The sequence below is a fragment of the Schistocerca nitens genome, chromosome 12 (genome assembly GCF_023898315.1).
Source record: "Schistocerca nitens isolate TAMUIC-IGC-003100 chromosome 12, iqSchNite1.1, whole genome shotgun sequence".
NCBI lineage: Eukaryota > Metazoa > Arthropoda > Insecta > Orthoptera > Acrididae > Schistocerca > Schistocerca nitens.
This window is the reverse complement of record NC_064625.1, coordinates 6,830,611-6,856,216: the sequence shown is the minus strand read 5'-3', so window position 1 is coordinate 6,856,216 and position 25,606 is coordinate 6,830,611. Positions and strand designations below refer to the sequence as shown.

General features: G+C 45.8%; 1 pseudogene; it reads left to right on the top strand.

Annotated features, from left to right (window-relative positions):
• Positions 1-23,988: 23,988 nt before the first annotated feature.
• On the top strand, positions 23,989-24,106 carry LOC126215414 (5S ribosomal RNA; annotated as a pseudogene).
• Positions 24,107-25,606: the final 1,500 nt, after the last annotated feature.

Here is a 25,606-nt window from a genome sequence, read left to right as displayed (position 1 = left end):
AAGGTCGTGAATCCCACATTACCATCGCTATGGGGCAGTTCCTGGTGACGCATTTGTTGAGAGGTCCACAGGCTGATAAAGTGTAGATCTTCCACGCAGATCTCCCGATCTAACACAGACTTCTTTCTGTGAGGAACTGTAAAGGACACATACGCCGGATGACATGAGAGAGGTTATGGCGACCATAACATGATGTGTGTCGATCTGTTCCGCAACGTTACAGACGTTGTACTGCAGCCGTCAGAGGACATTTTGAACATCTTCGACAGTGAAACATTATCAGTAACGCCGTCACCATCTATGGGACAGTGTAAACCCGTTTGTGAGACACCCCGTGTTAAGAGCAGTAAAACGAATGGGGCTTTATTTATTGAACGACAGTAGTCGATTATAGGAGCTGCTTTGGAGTGATGCGTCAAATCGATGTCTCGTTCTTATCGGCAGGTGGCTCTATATTTCTCTGCGAGGCGACCTAGCTGCGCAGTGTGGTAAAAACATGGCGACTGCGTCCGTACTACGGTGTGCCTGGTACCCAGAGAGCCCGTAGAGGTCGGAAGTGCGGTCGGTGAACGCGCTTAAAACTCGCCAGAGGTTTCTCTGACGTCATCTCCGAATCCGTCGTCACCTGTTCTCAGTGAATTGACTCGCGACCCTTCGCCGCTGCCCCTGTAACCGGCGACACGCACCCTACAGTCTGTTGTTGAGTACAAGAGAACTCGACTCGCTCGGAGAGTAAAGCGAGAGCACGAGTTTCCGAATTCAACCTAGGACTCGGGGCCTTTGCCGGTGCACGAACATGGTCGGGGGCGACGACTGTCTATAGCATAGTATGACTCTAGCTCTCCCGCCGCGATTTTCTGCCTGTATGTGTACCCCAGCAACTTCTGTAGGGCTTTTGATACCATCGTACTAACAAATAGATTGAACCACGAGAATGATTTGTGCGTATGATGTATTACGCTGCACCAGAAAAGTCGTCGGGCGATGGGTTATAAGTGCCCCCGTGTGAACGCGAGGCGAGTCGCCAACACTGATCTGTTAGCACTAGCTGTGACCGAACGGTTCTAGGCGCTTCAGTCCGGAACCGCTGTAAGACGTCGTAGTCTCCTGGCCTTCATTGCTTACATATTCCGCCCTCAAAGTCATATTCCGCACATCAAGACGCTTCATTCGAACCCAAACTCGATAAGATAAAGTCAATGTTGTATGAATTCATGTAAACGATATGCAAATAAGTAGTAAATCGCAAGTGTGGATCGAGGTTGAAATACTCGAGGCTGGCGTACACACACACATTCAAGACACGACGGTCATAAAAGCTTTTAGGTTGGGAGTGGTAAACCACACACCAGGAGGCCGGTCCCTTCAGAGGACGAGTCAACCTATCTACGTTGGCTGGCGACCGCCCATATAGCAGACAGCGTTTGCCCGAGTGAAAGTGAGAACGACCCCATGTTCGACTTAAAAGCAAATTCCGCTACATTGTGTGGGAGCGCACAACCTACGCATTCTTTAGAAACATAGCACGCAGTTTCAGAGGTTTTCACAGGGAGACAGCAAATGCCAAACGCCGATGCTACAGATTTCCGGATTGGTTGCCTTATACGAAACGTCATCCTCCCGTTTTAGAAGAGCAATGCTGATAGGCAGACGATATTCATAACACCTTGAGCTGAAGGAGTAATGGAAGAGACCGAAAGATATACCCTTTCACGTCTGGCGTGGAGAGGCGCCGTTCCGTTGTCGCTCTTGGAGCGAGAACACGTAACGAGAGCGTGCGCGCTCGTACGAGTACTCGAAACAGCGAAAAACAAGTCTCTCCTCAGTACTTCACTGGGAGAGCACCTCTGTCGAGAGCGAATCAATGGTCGACTCTATACTGAGTCCTTGCGATTAAGCGTTGTTCACTGTGTTAGCGACACACGTATTGTGCGGTATGAACGGACAGAGTTATAGTTAAACGCCTGCGAGCGAATTTTTGAGTGGCATCGCGGTGGACTGGTTATCTGACCGGTGTACCACGCCAATAGTTAGCCTAGGGGCGAATAGGAGTCCTTGACGTCATCAAGGCGTAGGGAGAGTTCGATTGGCGAAGGTGAGTCCAGATAGAACGAGAGTTACCTTATTTGTCAGCAGCGAGCGGCGCCAACAGTACACTTCACTGCATTTCACACGCGACAGCCTCGACCGTACCTAGCAACGTTCTAATTGATAATTATTCAAGTTGAGTAGGCGCGGCTCTCAGCCATTCTGCCAAGTCAATAACAATCTTAAACTTTGTATAGAAATTTCATTAGCGAATCCTATCCTTAAGAGGTAACGTCACATTCCGAAAAGAACCCAGAAATAACTTGTTCAGTTCATAAGTAAAAGTGCCATTGTGATTTCTCAGAATTTTTGGAAAAAATAATAACTTTCGTTAGTTTCATGTTTTTCTTACACTAACTAGCACTACTCCAGTACCCAAGTATCCCACTAGTTACGTAAGAAATTTTGTGAATTTTTGTGTCATTTCCTTACAGCGGACGACTGCAGGAGATATTTATTGCTGAAAGTTTTTCAGGCGTTTCTCTTTAGAATGTTAGGAGCGTCCGTCTGACTTCTGTAGTAGTGTGGGGGTGGAAATTGCATCTTGCAGGAGCTGCAGGGTAAAGGGTACATCTCAGATTAATCTGTTGCGCAGGGTGACAGAATAGCACCCACACGTTCACCACAGACCACGAGGCTGCTGCGGTCGCAGGTTCGAGTCCTGCCTCGGGCATGGATGTGTGTGATGTCCTTAGGTTAGTTAGGTTTAACTAGTTCTAAGTTCTAGGGGACTAATGACCTCAGCAGTTGAGTCCTATAGTACTCAGAGCGACTTGATTTGTAATATATGCTCTCTACTCAGAGAAAGAGCAAACGGCCTTGCCGTGGTGGTAACACTGGTTCCCGTCAGAACACTGAAGTTAAGCGCAGTCGGGCTTGGCAAGCTCTCGGAATGGTGACCGTCCTGATCTGCCGAACGCTGTTGGCAAGCGGCGGACACTCTCAGCCCTTGTGAGGCAGATCGAGGAGCTACTTGATTGAGAAGCAGCGGCTCCGGTCACGGAAACTGACAACGGCTGCGAGAATGATGTGCTGATCTCACGCCCCTCCATATCGGCAACCAGTGACGACTGCAGGCTGAGGATGACACGGCGGTCGGTCAGCAACGTTGGATCTTCCGAGACCCGTCCGGACGGAGTTTTAGTTCAGTTTTATTCAGGCAAAGTGCAACAATTACGTTGACACACACACACACACACACACACACTTTCGACTGGTGGTTTCTCACAACAGTGGTTAAATATTACAATAAATTTAGGGCAGTAGTCAAAAAATTACAGAAATAAACAAGGCGTATCTAAGAAACCGATGAAAAAGATCATTAAATTTAAATAACATAATGTCATAATACAGGGTGTATCAAAAAGGATCCTCCGATTTAAAAAAAAAATCATACCTATTATGTTATTTGAGATATGTGCGTGACCAACGTAATGTCGGAAAGAGTAAACTACCGAGTTTTCCATGGTTGCCGCTAGGTAGCAGCAGTGTGCGCCCACTTCGGTTCCAGTAAAAATGGTGTCGAGGTAACACAAAGCGTTTTGTGTTGTACGTTTTACGCAGTGCGGATCAGTAATAGTTCAGCGTGACTTTCTTACTGGGTAGTGTGGATCCTCCTGCAGCACAGAACATTAGACGATGCCATCAACAATTCCGAGGAACAAGTTGTCTGTGTTAAGACGAATCGCCGGGACGTTACCGAGTGTCTGACACGGACGGTCGGCCGGAGTGGCCGAGCAGTTCTAGGCGCGACTGTCTGGAACCGCGCGACCGCTACGGTCGGAGATTCGAATCCTGCCACGGGCGTGGATGTGTGTGATGTCCTTAGGTTAGTTAGGTTTAAGTAGTTCTAAGTTAGGGGACTGATGACCTCAGAAGTTAAGTCCCATAGCGCTCAGAGCCATTTGAACTATTTTTTTTGAAATGTTTGTACACACAGCACCAACCTCTTGGAAAACATTACGTCTGCCTTGACTGCACAGAATCAAAAGATCACGCTATGAGGGACACAAAATTGTTGCGATCCTGTGGTACTAGCGCAATTTAATGTTATCATTACTTCCATATGTGTAACTTCTGTATCGTAATTTAAGTGTTGCCATAGCATCACTGCCTAATACACTAGGGCTCAGGCGCTCATACAGAAGTTTACATCGCCAGAGAAGTACTAAATGGAAAGTTGTGTAGCTGTCACGTTCTAGCTAATGACTTCAGGAACATGACAAGCTCATTTAGAGTATGCTTGTCTATATTCTGAAGTCTGCTTAACTCTTCTTAACGCTTTATTTGGGAACAATTCCCTGGCCTCGATCAAAGTATCACGTACTGTAACTAGTATGTCTGACAAACTGTTCCATCGGAGTTCTATCACCTGCTTCGGTGATTTTGTGAGTATGTTTGAAAAAGCAACTCTCTTACAATATGCCACTAGGGTGAGTTTATTGTCCCTTCTAGACGAGTTAGTTCCGGCTGCGATGTTAAAAATACCGTCTTAGAAGTATGAGCGAAGTGCTAAGACCATGACAAGCGCAGCGAAGTCTTGTGACGTCCTTCAGAGCTGCCACTATATTAGAACCGTGGTCTGTTACAAAAGGTGCTGACTTCGTTAAATGCTCAGAAAGTGTCAGGGGTTCGAAACGGCGAACAAGCTCCGATAATCGTTAACTGTTGTTTCTTCTTCATCAGGAAATGAGGTAGTATACAGTGCTCTGTTCTCCTTATGCCACGTTTCACTAATACGGGATACAGTCACTGTAGTGTATATTATTTTGCTATATCCTGCAACCACATATAATTTTGGAAAGACACTCTTTTATCGGTAATAACAGCAATAACCCGTGGAAGTAGGATCTTATTAATAGCGTCTGCAATCGCAGTTACTCTATTGCTGAATAGTCAGATGAGGTAGTACAGCGTCCACGTCAGTGTCAAAACTCACGGTAGCTCCTACAGATGTGAGTGTTCAGGCTATCTTTTTGGAACTGGAGCCACCAACCATGCTGACTGGTCTAATTTCTTCGCAGCACGTGAGTGTCACTGAATCACAGATAGCGCGCTGTTTGGTTGCATAGACATAGGAGTGGCGCTGATCTGTCCTGTTTTGTTTTCAAGAAACACGTACGTTTCCACATAGCGCAATTGGAATAAACAAGAATGCAACCATTTCGTTTGCATTATACAAACTTCGTATGTTTTCCAATCTGCAGCGTACAAAACAGCTTCAAGCTTTTCCCAGACTTTATCCTTTCTTTTCTGGAGCACATTTGAAGTTATGTACACTGCAGCAGGTAATTTTCGTTCTACAGCCTCTGCAGTCTCAGAAAGCACAGCTTCGTTAGAGTCGGTCATTTTCGTCCTGTCAGTACTACACAAAACAGCAAAGTCGCGCACTAAACTTCGGTATTACCTGACGGCTAGACTTCGCTCCTGCACGCTATAGCAAGAGGGAACGAGCCGACGAATATGAGGCGACCCGCGGAATTGCAGCGGGAACGCTCGTGGTCAGCGGGTGTAACTCTGAAGTAACAGCGGCGCCTTCATTTCTCGCGTATGCAACCCGCAGCGTCGAACTGGAACGCGCTCCGCTCGTGTTCTGTAATAGCCGTGGAGAGGTGTCTCTTCGTGATGACGGCGCAGCTGGTCCGTTGCCTGCACACGGAGCTGGCTCATAGTGTGCAAGGGAACGTCCCGGTGCTGTCGTCACTGCAGTAGCTGGTGGAGCGGCTGCGCTGCACCGCTTCGGTTTCGGGGAAATTGCCGCCGTGGCGGGCAGAGGGCAGGCAGCTGCTGCAGAATAGACGCTGTTTAAAGCAAGCCCGTGGGGTCTGCTGCCGATGGAATTAGCGGGGCGGGACCGGTGTTTGCTCTGCCGATAACATCGCCGGCCCCTGCTGCTGGCGTGCGTTTCGTTTGGCAAGCGCTGCGTCTGCAAATGAGCCGGCTACAGAATTTCACAAGTCAAGCAAACACGCAGTAGCGCGAGGCGAAATAATCAGCCTCTATAAAGCGACCGCGGGCGTCGCTTTGTTTTGTGTACTTTAGGCCGTTCTCTCTAAAGCGTTTCGAAATTTGGCAGTGAGCCTGTTTGTTTTCCGCTCTCACGATACGTTCGTAGAAAAAGGTTTTGTCATCACGTTTTCACTAATTCTATTTCTGATTATTCTACACAAACACACAACCACACGTTTCATCTGAACTGCTGTATGACCTCAGTGATTTTACAAGTTTACCTGTCAGGATAGCTGCAGTGCGGTCCATTACATAAGTGAAATTAAATGTTTGATGATTGTTGTGCCTTTATACTTGAAACGCTGATCAAGTAATGCTTCACAATTTTTTGCTGGCCAATTTCGGTTGTAAAAAATGTGGCATTTGCTGTGTGCGGGCTTTCAAATAAAAATGATGATGGTGTGGCCCTCAACTACGTACCCACAGACTCAGAGTTGAAATATTGAAAGGTTGTCGCTGGTTCCGTTGTCCAGGGGCTGGGATACATAGTTTCCGCATTACAAGCCAAATACTGCTGAGTCTACAGTATACAGTATGAATACGCACATGAATCGAATGGTCGAAGTTGCTATCACTCGGCAGTTGCGAATTTTGAACGTGACATAGACATTTATACTTGAAAGATTGCAATTAAATAAACTCTGCAGGTAGTATTTTAACGACTTTAAATGATCAGTACGAGAGGAGAAGTACCTTTAAGAATGCCATTTATCACTGCAAAACACTTACTGGTGTCGATCGTCCAGCAATTAAATAAAATATATGTTGTATAACAGGGAAACAATAGATTCCTACTTCACGTAATTAGGTGTGAGCAACAACGTAGTTCGCGAGATCTTAACGTCTAACGCGTACTACGTCTTCACTGCAGAAGCTACGGAAATCTCACAAGTGCACAAGTCGGCACTACGGAATATTTGTGTGTCCCGCGACCACTCGCAAACTGGTCCACTCTCAAAAGTCTTTCCCGCGACCGTGCGTCCATCGCGCCTTACTGTCTAGTCTGGTCTCCCGTACTGCCCAGAACTCTGCGTGTCCCGCGCGACTGCCCCGCGTGCCGCCCTGTTCAGACCCCCTCCATTCACTTCGGTAGTCGCCTCCCTTAGTAACGAGCGCTGTGATTGGCTAGAGCGCTCCCTCTATGTCTCCAAGCCAACGCAGCCACGCAAACATAAGGAAACACATTCGAAATACTGGAGTTACATTTAAATAACTTGAAATTAAATAAATATTCCTACGGCTGGACCATAAACACGCTCTAACACACATTATTAAATACATAAACAAATTAAATAAACATATATCAGAGGAATAGAACAGCAGTAAGCCAGTAGCCTAATGTCTGTGTGCTTTCTAAAACACAGTAAATATTTAACCAATTTTTTCATGAATAGTATATATTGGATATAAACAAAGACACAGATGAATAAATATATTTATAAGCATGCTGCTACCGTTTTTTGTGTAACTGTGGAGTACTTATGGCCTGACGCGATCGATAGTAATTGGCAACTTTGACCTCTAATAACTCATGTACTATTCAGGCTAGATGCGTGTAATTTATACCAATTTATGTTTACACTAATAGTATAATTTATCGTCAGATAGTAAACTTTAAACTAATAAAGATATTGAAAATCTCATCACACCATCAGAATCGTCGTGCAAATAATAGTAATGTACTTGCTTCTTTTTAAGGTATCATGATTCATTTGGATACTATTAATTTCTATACGAACTGTGAAATGTCTGCCCTCTTTGGCATTCCCTTCTTGTCTCCTTCATCGATACAGCGTCACCATGGAATTCCCAGCCACGTGGCCGACGGACGACGTGGTCCGGCAGTTGTGGGGCATCACACGGTTGCTAACGAGTCGCGGCTTGCCGAGAGACCCCAGCGGTAGCAGCCAACTCTGGACTTGGAATATTTTTGGGCGCCACAACTCGCCTGTTAGCCCACAAAAATGGTTCAAATGGCTCTGAGCACTACGGGACTCAACTTCTGAGATCATCAGTCGCCTAGAACTTAGAACTACTTAAACCTAACTAACCTAAGGACGTCACACACATCCGTGCCCGAGGCAGGATTGCAACCTGCGACCGTAGCGGTCGCGCGGTTCCAGACTGTAGCGCCTGTTACCACACATGTGGAACATTGTAGGATATTCTCGCTTCAGCCTCTGTAGTTTCGTGGAGTTCCGGTGGGCGGCGATGCCTTCAAAATGCTGTATGTAACTGACGTGCGGCGTTCCAAGCAGAGAGATATCACTGAGTTTCTTTTGGCAGAAATCAGAGTATAGCAGATATTCGTTGGCGCTTGCAGAATGTCTACGGAGACCTGGCAGAGAACATAAGCATGAAGAGTCGTTAGGCGAGGCGTCTGTCATAATCGTAAAAAGGTCGCGCAGACCTGTCCGATGTCCGTGTGCCGCCCAGCCGCACCCAGCTGTCACCCCTATAGCGTCAAAGTGCGCACAGTCTCATTCGAGCTGATCGACAGATTACGAACAAACACCTCGCTGTCCAGCTCGACGTCTCTGTTGGTACCACTGGCAAAGTAGCCCACCAGTTGGGGTACTCAAAGGTGTGCGCCCGGATCTCATAGCTTCCATCTCTTTGGCCCAATGAAGGGTGGACTCTCCGGGGAGCAGTAAGTGAATGACGGGGAGGTTATTGATGCAGCAAGACGTTAACTCAAACGTCGACCGGTAGGGTCTTACCAGGCGGGCTTACAGGCCGTTCCGGTAAAGTGGCTGTAAGGCTGTCGCACTGAACGGAGATTGTATTGAAAGATGAGGTTTTGTAACCAAAAGACTGGGGAATAACATAGCGTACCGGAATAATGAATAAAACCAGCATGCTTTCAGAAAAAAATGTTGCATTAACGCCCCTGCTACAGAAGCCGTGGTCTCCGTGTACATGAGACGATTTACAGCTAGTGGCGAGCACGCTGTGGGCGGCAGTTACGTTTGGGCGGGCAGGGAAAAGTGAAGTGAATGCCCGGTTCAGTCAGCGAGGCAGCGTGTCGTGTTTACGACGGAGAAACAGGTGGGTGGAGGCAGTGCCTCTCGCGCTGAGTGGCAGGTGAACACTGGCCGGCGCTCGCATACCGCCGCTGTCACAACATTTACCCGCGGTGCAGCGTGTATCAGTTCACGTCTGATAAATCATTCGTCGCTCTCATTCTGATGCTCGACGTTTTCATTAAAAAAAAGTCAACCAGTGGATCTCGGTGCGGAACAGCACACGTAATGTTTTACAGTTCTTATAAAGCCGGCAGCTGTGGCCGAGCGGTTCTACGCGCTTCAGTCTGGAATCGCGCGACCGATACGGTCGCAGGTTCGAATCCTGCCTCAAGCATGGATGTGTGTGATGTCCTTAGGTTAGTTAGGTTTTAGTTCTAAGTTCTGGGGGACTGATGACCACAGCAGTTAAGTCCCATAGTGCTCACAGCCATTTGAACCATTTTTTTAATGTTCTTATAAAATACAGGAACACAAGGAAACACTTCTTAAAGGTTCAATAAATCATCTTATAGTATAACCTGACGTAACTTACTTACTTCACGCGATCAGGCCTAGAGGACCGCGCGCCACCACAGTTAGAGCTCTCCATATGTCTCTGTCTTCTGCTATCTGTCTCCAGTTTTCCGTGACTCCCAGCTGCAGCAGGTCTTCTCTCACGGCATCGATCCACCTCTTTCTAGGTCTTCCCACTGGTCTGCTGCCTGACGGGATCCAGTCCATTGTGATTTTGGGCCATCTTGTTGCCTCCATTCTAACAACATGTCCAGCCCATTGCAGTCTTTTGCTTCTCATCACTCCCAAGACGTTAGGCTCCTGGTACAGCTCTTCTAATTCAGTGTTATGGCGTCTTCTCCATTCTCCAGTAGTCTGATCTCTGACTGGTCCAAATATTTTCCTGAGGACTTTCCTTTCAAATGTTAGCAGTCGCTTAAGGTCTTGTTTTCGAGTGCTCCAGGTTTGAGAACCATAAAGTACTACTGGCATTATTAATGTCTTATACAACCGTAGCTTTAGTTGTTGCGAGACACTTCTACATTTTAATATAGGGTCTAGAGAGTGATAGTATCTGTTTCCCGCCTGCAGTCGTGCTTTTATCTCTGCTTCAGTTGATGTTACTTCTGTAAAAAATGATCCGAGGTATTTGAACTCTTTCACGTGTTTATACCTGGTGTTGTTCACAATTAAATCTTGAGAGTTCTGGATCTTTCTTCCTATGGTCATATACTCTGTCTTTTCAGAGCTAATTTGTAGACCGATCCTAGCTGCCAATAACTCCAAGGTCTGGATACTTCTCTTCAGATCTTCTTGTGTGCATGCTAATAGTGCAATGTCGTCTGCATAGGCCAGATATGTAATGTGTTCATTACCAATTTGAATGCCCTTGATGTTTTCTTTGTTGAAATCCCGCATTACCTTCTCAAGTGCCAGGTTGAAGAGGACAGGTGATAGCCGATCTCCTTGGCGTAATCCTGTTACAACTTGGAAGCTTTCTGTCATTTGATTGCCTACCTTAACCTTAAGTTTCGTGTCATTTAGGCATACCTCTACCAGTTTGACCAACTTCTTTGGTATACCAAACTCTGTCATAGTTCTAATCAGGCTAGGTCTATGTATACTGTCGTAAGCCTTCTTGAAGTCTACAAACAGGAGATGTATCTCTCGTCCGTATTCGTACATTTTTTCACAGACCTGTTTTAGGACAAAAATCTGGTCCGTGGTTGATCGCCCTGCCTGGAAACCTCCTTGGTATTCTCCAATTATGTCTGTTGCTATAGGTTTTATTCGTTCTAATAGCCAGTTGGAGAAGATCTTATAACAGGTGTTGAGTAGCGCTATGCCCCTGTAGTTGTCACATACGGATTTGTCTTTCTTTTTATATATGGGGCATATCACAGCTACCTTCCATTCCTCTGGTATTTCATGTTTTACCCAAATTTCCTCGATTACCTTGTGGATTTTGAAACAGAGAAATGGTTCAAATGGCTCTGAGTACTATGGGACTCAACTGCTGAGGTCATTAGTCCCCTGGAACTTAGAACTAGTTAAACCTAACTAACCTAAGGACATCACAAACATCCATGCCCGAGGCAGGATTCGAACCTGCGACCGTAGCGGTCTTGCGGTTCCAGACTGCAGCGCCTTTAACCGCACGGCCACTTCGGCCGGCTTTTGAAACAGAGGATTTCGTCTCCAGCCTTGAGAAGTTCAGCAGGAATACCTTCCTCACCTGGACTTTTACCATTCTTAAGGTTTTTAATCTGGTTCCTTATCTCTTCAATGGTGGTTGGAGGATATTCTGGGTCTACTGTTACTGGTTCATCAAACTCAAGTAGGTCGGTTGGTTCATCAGAGTTTAGTAATTCTCTGAAGTATTACATCCATCTTCTGCCAATTTTTTGATCTTCTGTTAACATTCTTCCATTGGCATCTTTTATAAATCTGTGTTGATGGTATGTCCCTCCTTTAAAACTTTTCACTTTTCTATAAAGTTCTTTATACCTATTTCCATGAAAGTCTTGTTCAGCTTCCTCCATGATACTTTTAACATATTTTCTCTTTGCTTTCCTCAATGTGGCTTTGGTCTGCCGTCGTGTTTCTTCAAACTTCGATTTTTCTTCTTCTTGCATATTGCTTTGTATCCACAGTAGTTTGGCCCGTTGTCTCTCCCTGATAGCTCCCTCACACTCCTCATTGAACCACACTCTTTTTCCCCTAGTTCGCTTTGGGATTACTTCTTGGGCTGTTTCTTTAATGGTCTCTGCTATCGCCTTCCAGTTCTGATCTACCACAGTATCTCCTTCCTCTTCATCCTCTTCATTCAAAGCCTCAAAACGGTTTGTTAGTGCTATCTTGAAAGTTCTTCTTATATTATCTTCAGTCAGACTCTCATGGTCATATCGAGTGACTCTTTGCATTCTTTTGTGCTTCCTGGCTCTCCATATTGTTTTCATCCTTCCTCTGACAAGGAACTGGTCTGATCCACATTCTGCACCTCTTGCCGTTCTAACATTTTGTATCCACTTCTTTATTCTCTTCTCTACAATTAGGTGGTCAAATTGGTTCACTGTTTTCCCATCTGGAGACACCCAGGTTCCTTTATATATTCTCTTCCTGTCGAAATCAGTACTACTTATAAACAAGCCTTTTGCAGTCGCAAAACTAACCAGCCTAGTGCCGTTATCACTGCTCACATCGTGTAAACTGTGCTTTCCGATGGTCCCCATGAAGGCTGCTTCTTTCCCTATTTTCGCATTAAAATCTCCAAGGACAGTTTTGTAATGTTCACTTGGTACATTGTCTAAAACCGTTTCTAATTCCTCGTAGAAAATATCTTTTTTGATGTCATCGCTTTCTTCGGTTGGGGCATGACAGTTTGCATATGTGAGTTTGTGTTTTCCCGTGTCTATGGTTAGGAGTGAGATTCTGGGGTTGATTGATTAAAAATCTATGAGAGTGGTACAGAGTGATTTCTTCACTGCAAAACCAGTTCCTAGTGAGTGGTTTGTTTCTGAGGCTCCATGGAATATGACATAGTTTTCCATTTCTGTAGCTCCGGTTTCTGTCCACCTTGTTTCTTGCAGGGCCAATAGATCAATTTGATACTTATCTGCCTCCCTTACTACACGTTTTGCTGCCCCAGGTTGGTATAGGCTTCTGACATTCCAGGTCCCTAGTTGTATTTCCTTCCGTAGTCCTTGTTCTTGCTTAGGTCGTTTTACAGAGATCAGTCCTATCCGAGGCTCTTCTGTGATGCTAGTACCGGTGATTATTTTTTCCAGAACGAGTTGGTAGCCCGTCGCCATTTTACATTCGGGGTTTTCTCCCGTAGAAAGATTGGCTTCTCCACGCCTCACGCCTATAGAGATCTTTCTGCCCTTTTGTACATATACCAGGAAATGACAGGAAAAGGAAATGGTGAGGACAGGTTTGGGATAGGAAAGGGGAGCGATAGATCATTCGTCGCTCTCATTCTGATGCGCGACGTTTTCATAAAAAAAAAAGTCAAGCAGGGGATCTCGGTGCGGAACAGCACACGCAATGTTTTACAGTTCTTATAAAGCCGGCCGCTGTGACCGAGCGGTTCTACGCGCTTCAGTCTGGAATCGCGCGACCGATACGGTCGCAGGTTCGAATCCTGCCTCAAGCATGGATGTGTGTGATGTCCTTAGGTTAGTTAGGTTTAAGTAGTTCTAAGTTCTGGGGGACTGATGACCACAGCAGTTAAGTCCCATAGTGTTCAGAGCCATTTGAACCATTTTTTTATGTTTTTATGAAATACAGGAACACAAGGAAACACTTCTTAAAGGTTCAAAAAATCATCTTATAGTATAACTTGACGTAAATTACTTGAAAATCAGTTTAAATTGTATATGTATTTTTTACACTTTATCAAACAAACACTTGCAAAATGATTTAGATAAGACATCTGTATGGTGCGAAAAGTGGCAATTGACCCTGAATAAGGAAAAGTGTAAAGTTATTCACATGAGTACTAAAAGAAATCAGCTAAATTTCGATTACGCGATAAGTCACACAAATCTGAAGTCTGTAAATTCAACTAAATACTTAGGGATTACAATTAGAAATAACCTAAATTGGAACGATCACATAGATAATATTGTGGGTAGAGCAAACCAAAGACTGCGATTCATTGGCAGAACACTTAGAAGGTGCAACAGGTCTACCAAAGAGACGGCTTCACTACGCTTGTCCGCCCTATTCTGGAGTACTGCTGTGCGGTGTGGGATCCGCATCAGGTGAGACTGACGGATGACATCGAAAAAGTACAAAGAAGGGCAGCTCGTTTTGAATTATCGCGAATTTGGGGAGACAGTGTCACAGACATGATACGTGAATTGGAGTGGCAATCATTAAAACAAAGGCATTTTTCGTTGCGACGGGATCTTCTCATGAAATTTCAATCACCAGTTTTCTCCTCCGATTGCGAAAAAATTCTGTTGGCACCCACTTACATAGGGAGAAATGACCATCACTATAAAATAAGAGGAATCAGGGCTCGCAGAGAAAAATTTGAAGTGCTACTTTTTCCCGCGCGACGTTCGAGAGTGGAACGGTAGAGAGACAGCTTGAAGGTGGTTCATTGAACCCTCTGCCAGGCACTTTATTGTGAATAGCAATCACGTAGATGTAGATGGAAACGGACAGAATAGGCAATTTTTTGGTGAAATTGTCGCGTAAACGTTAAAAACATGAGGAATATAATCTCAAAACTTACATATAAAGTTCTTTAATGAACAATTTGATTAAGGAATATGGAATCTTCGTTAACAGTAAGAGAATACTGCAATATTATTTTGATGCAATTAGTTCTGATGCTTAAACCAAGTTAACTGTTACAATTACTCTTACTTTATTGAATGCTATCGCTCGTGCACGACGTGTATTTTCTTGCTCGCGAACAGACAATGCAGGATGCTTAGAAATAAATCTTGTAACACAGTCGTGCCCAGCTAGACAAATTTCTTTGCGAGGTCAGTGTGGTAAACTACTCCTTTCTGCTAGTTTATAGGCTAATGGATCTGAGCATGAGATGTTTCATCTTTGTACTGAGAGTCTCTGCCTCGCCTTGTTGTTCTGTAGTGGACACAGTTTTAAAATTTCCATGAGATTTCTCAACTCTGCGTTTGGAATTACTGTCAGCTTTAGGAACGTATCTTTGCAACATTGATTTGAGTACATTAAACTGCTCAGATCTTTTAAAACTCGTATTTGAGAAGGTAAACGACTAAATCTGGCGTTTCAAATGATTTAACATCCCATTTCTGCCTATCATTCCAGCTAACGTAAATTCACACTGTCTGGAGAAGCAAGGAGAGAATAAGGAAATACTTAGTGTGAAATCTACTTGCATCAAAAAATGACTTAGCAGAACGGGGCACTATTCCATTCTGAGGTCTCACGTTCCGCCCCATGATCACGTTTCATTTTAACAACTTTTATGAAGCATAACAACTGACGCATTTAAACGTATTATACAACTAGCGTATTGCGAATGGCGTGCAGTTTATGACTATACTGAGGTTAAAGGAGTAATGGGACAGCTCCTACTGTCGTGTCGACCTTCATTTTTCCCGCATTAGCGCGGCAACCCGACGTGGCATGGATTCGACAAGTCGTTGGAAGTCCCTTCCAGATATACTGAACCACCCTACCTCTTTAACTGTCCATAACTGCGAAAGTGTTGCCGGCGCTCAATTTTGTGCACCAACTGACCTCTCGATTATGTCCCGTAAATGTTCGGTGGGATTCATGGAGGGCGTAGGAGTGGGCAAGTCATTGGCTCGAACTGTCCATTCGTGAACAACTCTGGCCCACTCACATGGCGGGCGCATTGTCGTCCATAATAATTCCAACATTGTTTGGGAACATGAAGTTGACGAGTAGCTGTAATTGGTCTCAAAGTAGCCGCATGTAACCATTTCCTGTCAATGATGGGTGCAGTTGGACCTGAGCGCCGACTCCATTCTATATAAACACAGCCCACATCATTATGGAGCTTCCACCCGCTTGCACAGTGTCGTGTTCACATGTTGGGTCCGTGGCTTAATGATTAAGAATGTTGCCGATATCTTAGTACCTGTCTTAACTGACATATTTAATTTTTCCCTCGTGAACGGAATATATCCCACTGGATGGAAAAGAAGCATAATTCGACCCATCCCTAAGATCGAAAACCCGCAACTGCCTAGTGATTACCGACCAATTAGCATACTGCCTGCTGTTTCCAAAGCACTTGAATATATTGTTCATGGCCAAATCACTGAACACTTGCATGAATTCAGCCTATATGACAAATTTCAATCCGGTTTCCGTAAACATCACAGCACAAACACTGCTCTAATTAAAGTAACTGATGACCTGAAATATGCCATCGACAATCGAAAGGCAACAATTTTGACGCTACTGGACTTCAGCAAAGCTTTTGACACTGTTAGCTTTGACATATTGCTCAGAAAAATACAACAGCTTAATTTCTCTGATAGTGCAATGAGATGGTTTGAAAGCTACTTAAAAGACAGACAGCAATGTGTTGTCTGCGTAAATGAAAAATCTTCCTGGAAACATGTTTCCTCGGGAGTGCCCCAAGGATCAGTCTTAGGACCACTTTTGTTTTCTTTATATGTCAACGATATTTCGTCGGTTCTGTCCTCCTGTAAATATCATTTCTATGCCGACGACCTCCAGCTCTACCTAAGCGTCAGACCTGAAGATGTAAACACTGCAATCGCTCAGATGAATGATGATCTGTCTTCAGTACTGACATGGGCGAAAAACCTGGGGCTTAAACTAAATGCAAAAAAGACGCAAGTAATCTTAATAGCCCATCAGAAATTAATAAGTTCAGGTTTCCGCGAACGGCTACCTCCTATTCTGCTCGACGGTACTCCAATACCATATCAGAAAACAGTGAAGAACTTGGGTGTAACTTTGGATTAGCATCTCAACTGGGCGGAGAATACAGTCGCAGTGTGCCGAAAGACGTCTGCTTGTCTCTATGCTCTCAAAAAGTTTCGGAACATATTTCCACAGGACTTGAAACGCCAGCTCGTGCAAGCACTCGTTCTACCGAACCTCCACTATTGTGATGTGATTCAACAAGGCATGAGTAGTGAAAACAAAAGACGGCTAGAGCTAACCATGAATGCCTGTGTGCGTTACACCTGCAACATCCGCCGATATGATCATGTTAGTGCTTCATACTCCGAGCTAGGGTGGCTGCGGCCGGACAAATTGCGTGACTACCACACTCTATGTCTACTCCACCGACTCCTCGTCGCGCAAGCACCCCAGTACCTTGCTTCAGAGATTAAAAACCTGTCATGTCATCATAATCGAAACACGAGGTCACTCTTATTTGGTATCCTAACTGTGCCCACTCACAAAACAAAAACTTTTGCAAACTCCTTCTCAGTTGCCGCTGTCCGCCTCTGGAACAAACTGCCCCTTACCTTCCGCAAAACTCAATCTCCTGCTGCTTTTAAGAAGAAGCTGAAGCATTTCCTACTATCATCCTCATAAAGTTCTCCACAAAATTAATGTACAAGGGCAATCCCCTCATCTGTCAAATAGCAAAGCTATCTTGCTCCTGAGATGCCTTCCTCTTCATCTATCTCTATTAGCCACGCAATCTTCTTTTCCTTTATATTTCCTTAATTATGTTTCATCATGTCTCTATTCCTCTCCTCCCTTCACCATGAGTCTCCCTCATACTCCCTGCTGCCAGCACACCTATCTAAAATCTGTCTCTTCAATAATGTCTAATTATTACAGTACTTGTGATCTAAGAATATAAACTCTATATGTATGTATTTTTCCAGGTGTACCTTTCAAATTGTTTATTTCACTTTTTATACTAGATGTAGTTTAACATGCCTACTAAAACATATGAATGTAAAATAAGTAGAATGCCTGGTTAGATGTAAGAGAGGGCCTGATGGCCCTAATCTTGCCAGGTTAAATAAATAAATAAATAAATAAATAAATAATGCGCTTATCCGTATCCTCAACGGGACGCAGGCTTGCTTAAAACTAATGCCTCTAAATTTTTGACTTGAAAACTCTTAAAGCTGTTTAAACAAAACTGACGTTATTAATCTCCTATTGCATGACTTTTTTTATGAAACCAATTTCAGTGAAAAAAAAATCTGGGCTAGGGTCTCTGGTTCAAATGCTTCAAATGGCTCTCAGCAGTATCGGACTCAACTGCTGAGGTCATTAGTCCCCTAGAACTTAGAACTACTTAAACATAACTGACCTAAGGACATCACAGACATCCATGCCCGAGGCAGCATTCGAACCTGCGACCGTAGCGGTCTCGCGGTTCCACACTGCAGCGCCTAGAACCGCACGGCCACTTCGGCCGGCCGGCTACAGTCTGACACACGCAAAGTACTATATGTAAGAGATTGAACACAGAAATTTTGATCAGCTATTAGTCTTTAGTTACAGATACGTGAAAACATAATGTATCATTGAACACCACCGTGGCCGAGCAGTTCTAGGCGCTTCAGTCTGGAACCGCCCGGCCGCTACGGTCGCAGGTTCGAATCCTGCCTCGGGCATGGATGTGTGTGATGTCCTTAGGTTAGTTGGGTTTAAGTAGTTCTAAGTTCTAGGGAACTGATGACCTCAGATGTTAAGTCCCGTAGTGTTCAGAGCCATAAACACCATTTAAATGGCTGGAAAATCTAATTAGATGTGATTTAAATTGCAGAAATAATCAACTCCTTCAGCTGCTTCCGGATGTGTTGACGTGCCCACGGCCTTCAGCAATGATAATCGATTTTCAGCTGTAAGCTCTGCCAGGCACTTCGTTGTGAGTAGCAGAGTAATCACGTAGATGTAGAGTCCAGCACGATGCAGCCGGATGGCAACATCATCCGCACACGAATGGTTTCCTTAAGATCACACGTAAATTTTCAGTTTGTTCCCATGTTTCAACACCGTCCAACAGAGGCTTCACATCCACATCTTTGTTCTTCATGTCTACATATTTATTTCTCGAGATAGTCAACCTGGCGACGGACACATTTCTCCGAACGAGAGACCAGTTTGGCGATGCCGCCACTGTGAAGTGTTGGACTGTTTTGACCGCGCCACAGCCTCGCCTCTGCTTGCACCGCCTCACCACTGTCCAAGGTGTCATCGCAGTTCTGTGGGCAGACGAAAACCGGGTGGGCCGAGTGGGGACTGTGTGGAGCACGATCGATGGCAGAGGAACCGAGGCAGATGTCGCAGCGCGCGTGTGTGACCTGGCGTTGTCTTGCTGAAGGAGGGCGTGCTCCGTGTGTGCATAGACTCTTCGAATTGGCAACTTCATAAGGGACACTTTTCCCCGCGCACGGACATAGTTGCGTTACACACCGCCGTGTTGGACGCTGCAGTCCGGAGCCCCCTAGCGGCAGACGGCTACAAATATGTAGGCATGAAGGATAAAGGTATATAATACCAATGACGTTTATGAAAAATTCGGAGGCATTGCTTTACTTACTGGGTAGTTTGATTTATTGTTTAGGACAGATACTTCAGTGTGCTCGGCACTGCTTTCTTGCTGCAGTAATGTAAAACACCTCCGACTTGCCGACCTTTTAACATTCTGAAACTGGAGACTCGAACTCGGGACCTTTGCCTTTCGCGGGCGAATGCTCTACCGTCTGAGCTACCCAAGCACGACTCGCGACCCGCCCTGACAGCTTAAATTCTGCCAGTACACAAAACCAGATAAATACCAAGCAGCAGGTGTGTACCGCTTCGAATGTCAAGAATAAGAAGCATTCTATCTGGAAATGACAGGCAGGAATTTCAAAACTAGGGGGAAAGAACATAAAAAAGCTGCAAGTATGAAAGTAGCCATTCCAACTTTGCTGAAGACCTGATAAAACATGGACATGAACCATCCAACATGGAACTGGACATGGAAATTATTATAGTGAAGAATCACAACGAAAAGCTCCTGATGTTACATATTCATTTTTCATATACAAAGAGCCCATACAACAAAAAAAAAAGGAAGTAACTAAAGACCAAATCAACATCAGCAATAAGTCACTGAGCGTCTTCATCACTGAAATTATAACAGGAATGTAGAACGTGACCAGAGTAAAGAATTAACGCTGCCTTTCACTCAGTTGCAAAGACAAACACAACTGCATCAAGTTTGAAGGAGCTAAGGAGCGACAGAAAACGGAAAAAATGATGATCATTTAATTTCATTTTAAATTTTATGTTTTGAACACTAAAGCCTTTGATGTCATTATTCTTGAAGGGTAAAGTGGAAAGTACGGGCACTTTGTTTTGGAAAGGACGCACCAACGCATAAAAATACGAGCTACAGTGAAACGTGACTTGTTCTGTTAATTTTAATATCCAATAGAATTGTAACGAAGTTCTAAATCGCGGCGAACGGTGTAGCCAAAGACCTAGAGGTCGTAATTTGGAAAGCGATTTCAAAACTAAACAAGAAGGGGCGGACGCAATGAACGAAGTTACTACGTATGAAAGAAGAACGGTGGAGCCGGAACGCAGAACGAATGAACGGTCGGAAAAAAGCATAGCGACCGACGCGGGAACGAGACAGGTCGGAAGCAAAGAGCAGGGCTGGGGAGGGGACGGTGAACCAGCGTTCCTCTGGAAGTCCGTCCTCGGCCGTGCCCGTTCCCTGTCCCTGTGGTAACGGCCCACCTGTCACCAGCCAGCAGCGTCCTCGCTGCGGCAGAGCGGATGACTCACCTGTGGACGCTGGTCTGTGGCAGCCGGTCCGGTCTGGGGGGCAGTCTCCTCTCTCTCTCTCTCTCTGCAGAGGGCAGGACGCGTGGGAGGCTGCAGCACAGTAGAAGCGGCCCCCACCGCAGCTGCTGCCTCGGCGAGCGCCGAGCCAGTGTCGAAGGTACAGGAGGTCTCACATCAGCTCTGCCGAACGGTACCGGCAAAAGGCGGTTTTGTGTACTGACGTGACACTAATGTGAAGACGTGCAAACTAGGGACGGTTGCGTCTGAACTCGTGTCGTATATACACTACTGACCATTAAAATTGCTACACCACGAAGATGACGTGCTTGAGACGCGAAATTTAACCGACAGGAAGAAGATGCTGTGATATGCAAATGATTAGCTTTTCAGAGCGTTACACAAGGTTGGCGCCGGTGGCGACACCTACAACGTGCTGACATCAGGAAAGTTTCCAACCGATTTCTCATACACAAACAGCAGTTGACCGGCGTTCCCTGGTGAAACGTTGTTGTCATGCCTCGTGTAAGGAGGAGAAATGCGTACCATCACGTTTCCGACTTTCATAAAGGTCGGATTGTAGCTTATCGCGCTTGCGGTTTATCGTATCGCGTTGGTCGAGATCCAATGTCTGTTAGCAGAATATGGAATCGGTGGGTTCAGGAGGGTAATACGGAACGCCGTGCTGGATCCCAACGGCCTCGTATCGTTAGCAGTCGAGATGACAGGCATCTTATCCGCATGGCTGTAACGGATCGTGCAGCCACGTCTCGATCCCTCAGTTAACAGATGGGGACGCTTGCAAGACAACCACCATCTGCACGAACAGTTCGACGACGTTTCCAGCAGCACGGACTATCAGCTCGGAGACCGTGGCTGCGGCTACCCTTGACGCTGCATCACAGACAGGAGCGCCTGCGATGGTGCACTCGACGACGAACCCGGGTGCACGAATGGCAAAACGTCATTTTTTTCCGGATAAACCCAGGTTCTGTTTACAGCATCATTATGGTCGCCTCCGCGTTTGCCGACATCGCGGTGAACGCACATTGGAAGCGTGTATTCGTTATCGCCATACTGGCGTATCACACGGAGTGATGGTACGGGGTGCCATTGGTTACACGTCTCGGTCACCTCTTGTTCACATTGACGGTACTTTGAACAGCGCACGTTACATTTTAGATGTGTTACGATCCGTGGCTCTACCCTTCATTCGATTCCTGTGAAAACCTACATTCCAGCAGGATAATGCACGAGCGCATGTTGCAGGTCCTGTAAGGGCCTTTCTGTATACAGAAAATGTTCGACTGCTGCCCTGGCCAGCACATTCTCCAGATCTCTCACCAATTGAAAACGTCTGGTCAATGGTGGCCGAGCAGCTGGCTCGTCACAATACGGAAGTCACTACTCTTGATGAACTGTGGTGTCGTGTTGAAGCTGCATGGGCAGCTGTACCTGTACACGGCATGCAAGCTCTGCTTGACTCAATGCCCAGGCGTATCAAGGCCGTTATTACAGCCAGAGGTGGTTGTTCTGGGTACTGATTTCTCAGGATCTATGCACCCAATTTGCGTAAAAATGTAATCACATGTCAGTTCTAGTATAATATATTTCTCCAATGAACACCCGTTTATCATCTGCATTTCTTGTTGGTGTAGCAATTTTAATGGCCAGTAGTGTAGATGGCTCTCTTTGTTTTCAAATGAAATAGGACGCTGTCCCTTGCACGGCTAATTCCGTTTCGTTGCTAAGCGCTGCCATGAGTAAACAACTTGCCTCGTCGACAAACACCAGTAAGTTTTCGATTGTGTAAAGAAGAGACCTCCCGTCTGTAGAACAGGATCAGGCGTGTGATTAGTTTAGAAAAGAGCTAACGCGTTAAACTTTCCACGTTAAACGTGGAACCAACATGAAAGTGTAGAAAAGGTCTGGAATGATGTGTCAGTCATGTTGCGGGTCAGTAAGTGGTCTCATTATCACACAACGGATGAATCTGGCCTCGCTGACTGTCACGCATGTAACGAGTTCTCGGGAGACCTCTTGCTCGCAGAGAGTTTTATTTACTGTGACGCGTTTGGATGCGTCGTCTTCTGGCAATACAAGACAAGACAGTACAAAACTCGTTAGTAGAACATAGTAGAATACAGACTGAGATGTGAGAACTGCCAGTACCATGCCGGACCTCCTTTCGCTAGGCGCAGTGCAGCGACTCGACGTCAAGTGCACTCAACAAGTCGCTGGAACATGAACACTGCATGAACACTGAGCAGTGTTGCCTCTGCGGCCGACCATAATTCCGAAAGTGTTGCCTGTGGAGGATTTTATGCACGGACACACATCTCGATTGTTTCCCATAAATATTCGGGCGATCTGGAAGGCCAGATCATTTGCTTGGATTGCCCAGAATGTTTTTCAAACAAATCCCGAACATCTGTGGCCCGGCGAGATGCTGCGTTGTCATCCACAAAAATTTCGTCGTTGTTTGGGAACATGCCCATAAATGGCTGCAAATGGTACCCAAGCAGGCAAATTACCATTTCCAGTCAATGATCGGTTCGTGTGGGCAAGATAACCCAGTCCAGTCCATTCGATGTAGACACAGCCCACACCATTACGGGGTCACCGCCAGCTTGCACAGTGCCTCGTTGACGACTTGGGCCCATGGAGTCTGTGCCGCAAGCGAACCCTACCATCAGCTCTTACCAACTGAAATCGGGACTCATCTGATGAGTTCACGGTTCTCTATTCGTCTAGCGTCCAATCGAATTTCGCTGCACTGTCCTAAAGGATACGCTCGTCGTAAGTCGCACTTCTGCGGTTATTCGACGTAGTGTTCCGTGGCTGGTAGCACTGATGAAGTGAAGGCCGTCGGCCATTGAGTTGACCGTGGTGGGAGGTAATGCCTGAAATGTGACATTTTCGGCACGCTCTTGACACTCTAGTCTCGCAGTATTGAATTCGGTAACGAGTCCCTAAGTGGAGTCTCCTATGCGTGTAGCTGCAACTACGATTCCGCGTTCAGAAGTCTGGTTGTTCCCGTCGTGCGACCATAATCACGTCGTAACCTTTCCACATGAAACACTTGAGTACAAATGGCAGCTCCCTTTGGTGCCTAGTCTACGTGGCACTACCGCCATCTGTATATGTGCATATCACTATCCCGTGATATTTGTCAACTCGGTGTTTGACAAAGAAATCTCAACTAACAGCACGAACGACGCTCATGCTGAAAAGTAAGTACTGACAAATTGGTCACAAATGCTCACGTTTGATAGGTTTTCGCTGTTTGATATGAACGCACCTTGTTGAGTTTACCACGCCCATGGGGGTGCTGCCAACGGCTGTTTGTCGTGTGACGTCTCCTAATTAACAGCTTTTCAAATTTTACTTAACGTGTACTTCCCACGTGAAATTTACGTGCGCTGGTTGCTAGTGTGAACACTTTGAACCAATTTGTAAGTACTTCCTTTCAGTATGAGTTTCGTTCTTTCTGTTACTTGATTTTTCTTTGACACGTATCGTACCATGTTGTATTTACGACTGTTGTGTTGTCTTTTATTGACACAGTCTTCTAAAGTTGGTGTACCGAAAAAAATGAAATGTGTTGCATTAGTTATTGGGCAGCGGCCTTGCCGCAGTGGATACACCGGTTCCCGTGAGATCACCGAAGTTAAGCGCTGTCGGGCGTGGTCGGCACTTGGATGGGTGACCATCCAGGCCGCCGTGCGCTGTTGCCATTTTTCGGGGTGCACTCAGCCTCGTGATGCCAATTGAGGAGCTACTCGACCGAATAGTAGCGGCTCCGGTCAAGAATACCATCATAACGACCGGGAGAGCGGTGTGCTGACCCCACGCCCCTCCTATCCGCATCCTCCACTGAGGATGACACGGCGGTCGGATGGTCCCGGTAGGCCACTCGTAGCCTGAAGACGGAGTGCTTTTTTTGCATTAGTTATTGAACGCTCCTCGTATTTCGGTATTGCCCCCCTCCCCCCACCTCCCTCTCTTGCCACCCCATGAAGACGGAAAAGATTTGTCTTCGTTTTAACGTAGCTTTCACACCTCAATGATGATATGAGAAGTGGCCAGAAACGACACGCGGTTCGGATTCCCCGTGAAACCGTAGCTCCCCTCTCTCCGTTGGGTAACTGGGGGACCGTTGGGGCCACGCAGGTCGCCGATCTGGTGCACAGTAGAAGCACTTGCACCGGGCCACTCAGCCACACATTATTGTTGTTACTATTATTGTAGATACTTTCCTGAAGCCACCGATCATCCATCTTTACTCTCTTCGTTTGGCCTCGAAGGCAGTGAGCCAAGTCCTGCTTGTGTCATACCAGTGCACTCCTACGGAATACATCAGGCCGGTCTAGTGTTATACAATTCGGTATTTTCAGAACTGACAAGTTGTCGGTTTTACTGTGTTGTCGACAACACACCCGAGAGTTTTGCGTATCTTTTCGGTTCGTCAGCAATGCACACACCTATTCACTGCATTTCTATTCTTTTCCGTTTGTTTACAACTGCGTCTGACTGAAACGGGTGTAGCTTTGCTCCATTCGAAGGATCTGTGTTTCTTTAGCGCAGTGGCCGCGCGGTTAGAGACGCCATGTCACGGATTGGGCGGCCCCTCGCTGTGTGTGTGTGTGTTTGTGTTTGTGTTGTTCCTAGCATAAGTTAGTTTAAGTATTGTGTGAGTCTAGGGACCGATGACCTCAGCAGTGTGACCCCTCAGGAAGTCACACACACTACACATTTTGGGGACCGAGTCCCGCATTCGGCCACAAGCCGCGTAGACGCACACCCGAGAACTTTACTGCGAATACAATACAGTCAGCTGTATGTCGGAAGCATATGGCACCACTGTAAAAGACAACCAGGCTGTACGAATGCACGAATTCGTAACACTTGTTGCTCATCGGACGTGTATTCGATACCTGTCGATTATCGAGAACACGGCAGTCGCGTCCTTGAAGTTTTGCCCGGTAACCTGGGTAGACTGCTGCGTGAAACAAATCCGAGACGAGATGTGTGATGTCACATGTGTTGCGTTACGTTCGGGCAAACTGTCAAATTCTACTGGCTGTAGGGATATATCGAATTATTATTTTCTAATACCATGCGATGATGTGTCACGATTTAGTTAGCAATAGACTGTTTATGCTGATTCTTATCTGCTAATACTCCCCTGCAAGATCAATTTCGTAACCCTTCTGCTCTGTTTGTATACGTAGTTC